This window comes from Lissotriton helveticus, chromosome 10 (genome assembly GCF_964261635.1).
Source record: "Lissotriton helveticus chromosome 10, aLisHel1.1, whole genome shotgun sequence".
Lineage (NCBI taxonomy): Eukaryota > Metazoa > Chordata > Amphibia > Caudata > Salamandridae > Lissotriton > Lissotriton helveticus.
This window is the reverse complement of record NC_136071.1, coordinates 221,821,085-221,830,320: the sequence shown is the minus strand read 5'-3', so window position 1 is coordinate 221,830,320 and position 9,236 is coordinate 221,821,085. Positions and strand designations below refer to the sequence as shown.

The 9,236-nt window shown below is 42.9% G+C and overlaps 1 pseudogene; it reads right to left on the bottom strand.

Moving 5' to 3' along the window:
- Positions 1–313: 313 nt before the first annotated feature.
- LOC144783983 (FRAS1-related extracellular matrix protein 2 pseudogene) lies at positions 314–8,701 on the bottom strand (annotated as a pseudogene).
- Between the last annotated feature and the right edge of the window lie 535 nt (positions 8,702–9,236).

Genomic DNA, 9,236 nt, shown 5'->3' with positions numbered 1-9,236 from the left:
TAAAAAGCTCAAAATTGCTTTTTAAAAGGTATTCAGAATTTACCACCAACTAATAGTTGGTGGTAAATAACGAATCCTTAAATGTAAAAAGCACTCCCTTGATTGATCTCTACATTAAGGATTCGGTAATTCACCAAATCGGTATGTTAAGAATTCGGTAATTTACCGATTCCTTAAGTTACCGATTCGGTAAATTACCGAATCCTACAATTTGGCCACCTACATCTGAAAAGCCTAATTCCGGTCGGTAACAGCCGAAATTCGGTAATTTCGGCCGTTACCGACTGGAATTAGGCTTCCTACGTCTGGCCCTTTATCTTTTTGGGAACTGAATGATGCTATGGTTGCCTTTATCCAGGTTGATCAGGAAGCTATGGTGGGGTCCCTCAATGACCCGGAAGCGCACAAGGAGGGTTACACTGCCCCTGCCCTTTGCTCCCAGGGCTTTGTTGGTAATGAGATATCCAATGTGACCAGTAGACAAGATACGTAGGAAGGGGGTTCCTTTTTTTTACCACAATTTGGGGGACCCCATTATTGACTGCTATGATTTGGATTTTCATCATGTGTGGGCTCCTTGTTTTGAATTCAGTGTCAGGGAAAACGTAGAAGTCAGTATGGTTACTGTAGACGAGAAGCTGTCCACCATGCTTGCAACTGATCAGATTGTCATTAAGGTCTTGTTTGGTGAAGGTTGTTACCGATTTCATGTTGTAGAACAGGAGCTGCCAATGAACAGGTACTTGGGTCACAATGAACTTCAGAAGATGGTCAGGGGTGTCTCTGTCTTCCACTGGTAGCTCAAAGGGGGTGATTAGTTGGTGTACACTGTTACTGACTGCCATGCCTTGAATTGTCACCACTCGTTTTATGTTGTCAACATCACTTACAGAAATCTGGAATGTGCAAAATACTGGATTATATCCATTAGTACCTTCAAATTCAAAGCTATCCATTTTCACTTCATCATCTGAAGTGTGAATATAGTAGACTTTGTTCCCTGTTAATTGAAGTTGGGTGAAGGAAGTCACTGTCACTCCTGGGTGATCTGTGCACTCCAATATGACCTTGGATAGGTGCCCGGGTAATGCTGAAAACCAAATGCTCATCTGGGCTGTTCAGGTCACTGGTGCTCAGGAGGTCTGTTGTGAGTGTAACTCTACCACCTTCTTTCAATGACACTCCTTTATTGATGACATCTGGGAAGACCATGTCAATACTTCCAATGGTCACATAAAAGTAGCTGTCAGTAAGGGGATTCAAGCCATCTGTCACATCAAACTTTATAAGGTCGCAAATCTCTCGTGTCCAAAGTGCAAATACTGGATGAAATCCTGGTCCATCTCAACCTGAGTAAAGTTCATTCCCAGAATGATGTTCTCAATTCCACCTGAGGGCCGCCTTCTCTGTAAAAGGACCTGCCCTGGGCCGTATCGCAGAATAAAGGTCAGCGTGCATTCATCCAAATCAAAATCAGCAGCCTTCAGGATTCTGTTTGTGATTATTTTGGTTTCTCCAATCTCAATTTCGAGTCAATCATTGATAGTGATTCTGGGGGTCAAATAATCCACCGGTGTCATCTTGATGAGTACTGTTTGTTCAACATTGAACTTTCCATCAGGGAGTTTCACCTCAAAGCTGTCCTCCGTTGTCTCAGAGTCATCATGCTCACAGATTATGCTAGAGCTCTCCTTAATCTGCTCTAAATTGAAGCTTTCAGGCAAAACAGTGCCATTAACCAGCTGGTTTACAATATGTCCATGCTTGGGTGGTTTAGTAATGATAATAGTCAGATCGTCAGTCGGGATATAAGCATCTCCTGCATTGAGGATGGGGTATCAATCACCAAACACACCCCTTTCATGACAACAAATTCTCTCATAAAAATGTCAGGCTTTTCATCATTGGCTGGGATGATGACAATGGGAAATAAGTGCCTCTGGGAAAAGTTGGTTGCATCCGAACAATGGAAATTGTTTATGGATACTTTGAACATAGTAAATATGTACCAGTCTAAAGTCTTTCAAGGTAAGCACACTTATAGCTGTTCCTGCTCTTGACTTTTCAGAACCTGGGGCTGGAGAAATGTTTTCCAAATATGCAGCAGTGGTCTGTACAACAATAGTACAAAGAATATCGTCATTTGGGGTGTCTATGTCTTTGGCACTTACATGGAAAGGTACGATTATCCTTTGTGCCCTTCAACACAGTAAATTGTTCTCCTACTGTAACCTCTGGTGGTTGGCTGTCAACAGGTAGGATAGACACCTGGATTCGATTTCCCTGGACAGTGTCCCCCCCAACTGTCCACTCTTCAGACCTGTCAGACAGGGTTACATCAAATGATTCCTCGTCTTTGTGTGGCCCAATCTCACCACTGGTGTGAGCACATTCCACAGTCCCACCAATGATACCCCACTGTGGAAACCATTCAGCTGGAATCCCATTCACCAAAATGTCCCCCAACAATGGTGGATTCTCAACAATGAAAGTCAACATTAGGTCATCAGTGTCTTCATCTGTGCTTTGGATGAAATTAGAGCTGATCACAGCAGCCTGTTTTCAAGAATGTCTAAAAAAGAACCAACCATATCAGGAGGTAGTTTTAGTGTAGGGACGTCACCATCCACAAGTCGCACTGTGATTTTAATCACAATAGTAACAACTTGAACACCATCGCTGACATCCAAAGTACATGAATCACTGCATGACTCATCTCCATTGTGAATATAGGATTTTCTGCCTTTGTCTATGTCTTCTAAGCTAAAAGACTCTCCTACCATCATGACATTGAGTGACAACAGTACCTGCCCATGCCTGGGAGAGTGGGTTAGTGTAAACAAAATTCGGGGCCCATATGTGTCTGTGTCAGTAGCATCCACTTCTGACTTTGTGATAACATGAGTCTCGCACTCAGGCACAGTGAATCCAGTGTTAATTGTCCACAGGCTGTAGGTAGATTGTAAAAATGCCCCTCACTGGTTCCCAGCCGTGCCCTCCACTGTGTATTCAAACTGCACCACATGGGGTGCGATTCACAGCTCCAGATCTGGGGGGAGCTTGTTTGCCATCTTGTGATTGAACTCAGTCAGAACAACATCTGGAGTTTCCGTGGGCACTATGGAGCCCATCTGCACTGGGTTGGTCTTGTCAGTGTCAGTGGGTAGTTTGACAATGGTGTATTTCAGAATTCTGTCATCAGAGTCTAAGTCAGTGTAATGGAGAAACTTTCTCCGGAAGTAGGTTAGCTGGTCCTTGTGGGACCCCCTGAGCAGGCCTAAGGCGTCACGGTGTTTCTACCCTGCCCTCTTTTCTTGTTTTTTATAATTTTTTTTACTGTTTTCTTGTGACTTGGTTACCGAGTCACAATTCCCGAGTTTACCTGCCTCAAAGCCTGAAAGTTCTTACTTTATTATAGTAGTATATATATATATATATATATATATATATATATATATATATATATATATATATATATATATATATATATATATATATATTTGTCGATGCTGATTTAATAAAAAGCAAAGCTCGAGCCCAAATTCATATAACGTAGAATTTATTCCAACACCATAGTCAAAAAAGGTTGGTTTTTTGACTATGGTGTTGGAATAAATTCTACTTTATATGTATTTTGGCTCGAGCTTTGCTTTTTATCAAATCAGCATCGACAAACAATACTAGGGGGTCGCTCCCTCGCTCGAAGCCCGCCGTCAGTTGGAGGCCGGAGGATTAGCGAACTGCAACTAAGATATATATATATATATATATATATATATATATATATATATTTATTATTATTGTTGGTGATGTTTTAGGAACCTAAACAAAACTTTCTAAAAAAGTGCTCTTTTTTGCTCAGCTCCTTCTTGGAGAGTTTTGGGGTGGGCCATGAAGCGATGGCCGAGAAAAAGGGAGGGGGGAATCCATAATACAAAATCTCTATGCGTTTTTCATAGACTTTTTGGGAATGCAATAGCATGGGGTACTCCAGCAGGATCATGATAAAAGAAGGGCAGCTACCATTTAAAAAAAATAATAATATGAGAGTGAGCCAGGCCCGAGGATCAATATACACATATAACTATTTGGGGTCGGCGAGCATGCGTGGTGCACCTTCATGAGCGGATTTCAATCCTGGGGTCTCTATCCCTCAGGGCACACTTTGTATTACAAAGAGGAAGGGTGGAACGCAGCCCCCTTCCCAGAGCCTTGTAAGCCTGGAGGGACCCCACTCTCGGGGCTATATGTTTTTCTAAAAGAGAGGGGGTGTGCAGCCCTTCTCAACAAGCGTCCTCAGGCCTTGTGGAAAACATATATATGTAAAGGAAAGGGGGTCATTGGTCATTGTAGGCATCGGGACTTCACACTCCTTGTTTTCTGCCTTTGTTTAATATACTAATAATATTTAGTAGGCTGTGAGTCACTATTAGTGTAATTAAAAATTGAGCAACAGGAGCTTGAGTTGAGGTAAGTAAAAAGGACATTATTTTAAATGTTTGTATGTGCATGCCTGAGGGTGAGAGTGTGTTTGAGTGAAAAAGAACATGCATGTGTGAGCGTACCTGTTTTATCATAAAAATGTGTGTGTGTGAATGGAAATTAGAGAGTGAGTGAAAAGCAGTGAGTGAGAATGAGAGAGGTTGAGTGTCAGTGTGTGTGCATGAGTAAGTTAGAGTGACTGAGAGTAAGAATGACTGTAAATGCATGAGAGTGATAAAGAATGAATACGAATGAGTGTGAAGTAGTGGTGGAGAGTGTCAGAAAGTGTGAGTGAGAATGAGTGTGAATGAGAACGAGTGAGAGTGAATACCAGTGAGTGGGTATAACTGTGAATGCGAGTGAGTGAATCAGAGGGACTCTGAGTGACACAAAGTGAAAATGCATGAGAATAACTCACTGGTAGTAGGAGTTAGTGTATGTGAGTGTGACTGAGCGAGTGTGAGGGAGCTAGTGTGAGTGTGTCAGAATGAGAGACTGCAAATGAGTAAGCATGAGTGAGTGCAAGAGTGTAAGAATAAGAGGGTGAGTGAGAATGAATGAGTGAGTGCAAGTGAGTGAGAATGGGTAATTGAAAGTGAATTAGCATGAATTAGGATGCGATGTGAGGTTTGTGAGTTTGCTTTACCCCTGGAATACTAAAGGTAATTCATGTTTTATAGAGGCACCAAGGGCAAAATGCTGGCTCTGGCATATTGGAGGCCATTCTTAACATGCCAGTCTCTCATAACAAAACAATGGCATACTAGAGGCAATCCTTGGTACTGGCATTCTATAGGCAATATGTATTAGTGTCATATTAGAGGGTAATACTTGTCATGTCAGACTCCCATGTACAAATGATGTAATGTAATGTAAACTCACACTTATATAGCGCTACTATCGCTCCAAGGAGCATCTTGGCGCTCAACACCCAACCCCGGTGGAAAAGGTTGGTGGACAGAAGGCAATTTCAACGCATTACAAGCTTTACACTAATGCTCTACAGGCCACATCGGAGAGTGAGAAGATCCATGTCTTTAAAGATTTCCTGAATTCACTCTCCTTGACTATACGCCGAAGCTGAGCTGGCAATTTATTCCAAGCTCTTGAGCCTAATACTAAAAGAGATTTCCCCCCTTTGGTGGCCAATCTAAATCTGGGAGTTACCAATAGATTCTGATTGACGGACCTCAAGCAGCGTGCTAGCAGGTAGCGTTTAAAGCCATTTAACAGATATCTCGGTCCTTGTGACTGAAAGGCTCTAAAGGTGATAACAAGGACCTTAAATAGGACACGCTTATGGATGGGTAGCCAGTGTAAGATTTTAAGCGCAGCCGAGGCAGATGACCTTCTCGGCCAGCGAAGTACCAGACGAGAAGCAGCATGCTGGACCATCTGCAGCCTGTGGAGCACTGCTTTGTTGGTACCTGCATACAGGCTATTGCAGTAGTCCAGTCTAGATGTTATCAATGCTACTGCTACTGTCTTCCTGGCTGCCAGAGGAAGAAGGTCAAAAAACATCCTCAATGATTTGATAATCTGGAAACATGAGCTAGCTACGCCTACCGCTTGCTGCTTGAATGAGAATTGGTCATCAAATTTGATACCCAGGTTTCGCGCAGAGGAAATAGTGTTAGGGGGGGCTTCTAATTCCTCGGGCCACCATTGTTTAGGGGAGAACAGATTATGGGCTCCAAAGGGCAATATTTCTGTCTTCCCTGAGTTACACTTGAGGTGATTGTTATTCATCCACTCAAATGTGGCCGTGAGGCAGTTCATCAGGTTTTCCTCAGCCCCAGGCAGCTCCCTATCCAACACCAGGATCAGCTGTGTATCGTCAGCGTACGATATGACTTCAATCTGGTAGGAGGCAATAAGCTCAATCAGGGGAACCATATAAAGATTAAAAAGTACAGGGCTCAACCTAGAGCCCTGAGGTACCCCTGAGCTGATTACCTTTTCTTCAGATTTGAAGTCACCTAGTACTATTACCTGACGTTTCTGGGAAAGAAAATTTGTAAGCCATGCCAGCACCACTCCTCCTATACCTGCGTTATCCAAACGGTCAATCAAGATAGGGTGTGAGACCGTATCGAAGGCCGCCGATAGATCGAGTAAAATCAAGACGGCCTTCTTCCCTTGGTCCAGTGCCCTTCGTAGAGTCTCTGCTGAAAACAAAAGGGCAGTTTCAGTCGAATGTTTGGACCGAAACCCTGATTGATTGGAGTGCAGGATGTTATTCTCCTCCAAAAAACTCGTAAGTTGATAATTAACAAATTTCTCCATCAGCTTAAAAACCGCAGGGAGTAGGGAAATGGGAGGCAGGTTGGACAGAGTGGTTGGGTCTGGCAGGGCTTTTTTCTGAAGTGGCATAACCGCTGCACGCTTCCAGTCACCTGGGATTGCTGCTGTGGCCAATGAAGAGTTGATAATACTATTGATAGTAGGATTTATCTCCTCAACCAGGGTCCGCAGGACCATAGGCGGGCAGGGATCAAATGGAGATCCAGATTTTATTGCTAAAATGGCCTGATGTGAGCCCTCCAGGGAGATGGGCGTGAAAGAGTCAAAGCGAGAGATGTTAGTTGTCACGGAGCCTATCCTCATTGTTTCCGCATTCATCGAGGTAGGTAGCATAGATGGAAAATCCTTAACGAGAGAGTGCTGTGGGGTTGGTAAAGTTCTTAACTATCTTAAAGATCTCCTTCTGTCCATTGTCAGAAGCAGAGATGACCTCTAGATAGTATGTTTTTTTTTGCCAGCTTAATTGCGGCATGGTAATTCCTACGTGCAGATTTATATAAATCACAGGCAGCCACCTCATAATTTCTTCGCCACCTTCGCTCAAGTGATATCACTGCACCTAACTCAGTTTTTAAAGCTAATGAAAACCATGGGGCACTCTTTCTATTTTTAAGACAGCTTAAGCTTTTATGCTTCTTCATTGTGTCCAAGGACAACCCAAATGTTGCCAGCCACTCACAATGTTGCTGATTATCTGTTAGAGTGTGACCTGGTAAAACGGGTTTACTGACTCTTAACTTCTCCAAAAGATCAGGCCGAGTGAAGGCGGTTATCCAATCCGGCTTACGACTGACAGAGTTTGTTTTCGTACATTTCACCGGAGCCTTCTGTTTAACCAGGCGATGGAATGGAATGAGTTTATGGTGCTGACATACAGTAGGTAATTCCCAGCAAAGTGGCACCTATGGAAACAATAGCGGCACTAGCATAACTGAAGGAAATTATTGCCATGTGACTCCTATTTAAAAATGGTGGGATTGGCATTTTGGAGTCAAATATTTACATAATGATGGACTACTGTGGCATATGTGAGGGTTGCAACTCTGGAAAAAAGCTGGCCTTAACATCAACTCAGTAACCCTGGGACCTGTGGTCCTTAACTGGAAGTGTAGCCTTTGACTTCCATGGCGCCCAATAAGAAACCTTCATTAGATAGGTTTGAACAGTAATTTGTACACAATTTTTTTTTTGTCATTTTAGAATCATACATCACATTTTAAACTAAACAAACTTTTTTCAAGAACAAGGTGCTCCCAATAGTGTGGTAGTGCAAGTGCCTAAGTGAACATAAAGTTTGCTAGTGCTGTCCAGATTGCAGATATATACATGTGACTGATAAGGATAGATGGATATGTTCAGCAGCACCCTGTTAAGGAGAAACATGCAGCCACTACATCATAAGTAGCTTACACCTTGTTATTATGTTTTATTTGGGTGCATAAGGATTCAACTAATTGTTTTGAATGTTTTTAGCAAGTAACACAATGCCTGTGTGCTATGTCCTTATGTTTAGCCTGTTGACGCATTACACAAACCCCAGCAAGCCTCTTGCCTTTGCCTATGCTTCTTTGTTATAGCTAGTCCTCTTGCCTTTGCCTGCGCTCACGTTGCTGACTTCCCGCATATGTTTACCGGCATTCGGCTTTCACTTGCGTGCCACGAACAGTCTGGCAGCCTCAGCTATAAAAGGCTGCTTGAGAAACGGGGTGGCGCTTCGCTTCATCAGAGCGTCACCGCGAGTGCAGCTGACTCCAGCGAGTACCCGGCCCCCGCGCTTCTCAAGAGTTTCCTGCAAGAAGCTCCGACCTCCGTGTGGACCATCGCGTGTATCCTTTACAGAGCAACCAGTATTCCCTCAACTTACCTGCTCATCGCCCTCCCGCTCATCAGCCTCCTGCGCATCAGACTCTGTCATCCCTGGGCTTCTTCAGCTTCCTTCCGACAGCTCGTCATCTCCGGTGGATCATGCAGTAAGACTATATTAACCCATTTCTTACTGTGAAAAAAGAACCTTTCTTTACCACGACAATTCTGTTTAACCCCTACCCTCCAACTGCAAAGAAGCCTTCTTTTTTCAATATCGTTTTGTAATTTGATACGTGCAAAGACTAAACAAACATTGGTACAAACAATTGAGCCAAATGTTTTTTGTGATGAGAACAAGAAAACAACCATTGACACAACCAAGGCTGTGAAGTTGTTGCTTAATGTTTTATCGAGCTGTGAATTATTGTAATGACAGTACTGAAAATTAGCAGGATTGTTGTAAGTGCTGAGTTAAGATAATAGAGAACGGTACTGATCTATTCTGCTCAAATATTAGGGTAATTTGTGTTTGCTCTTTTCTTTGGCTTATTTTGCAGATCAGAATCCCTTTTCTTCAATCCTGACTACAATCATTAGGTATGCTGAGTTTAGCATGTGTTACTTAATCCAAAGAAACTAACCAT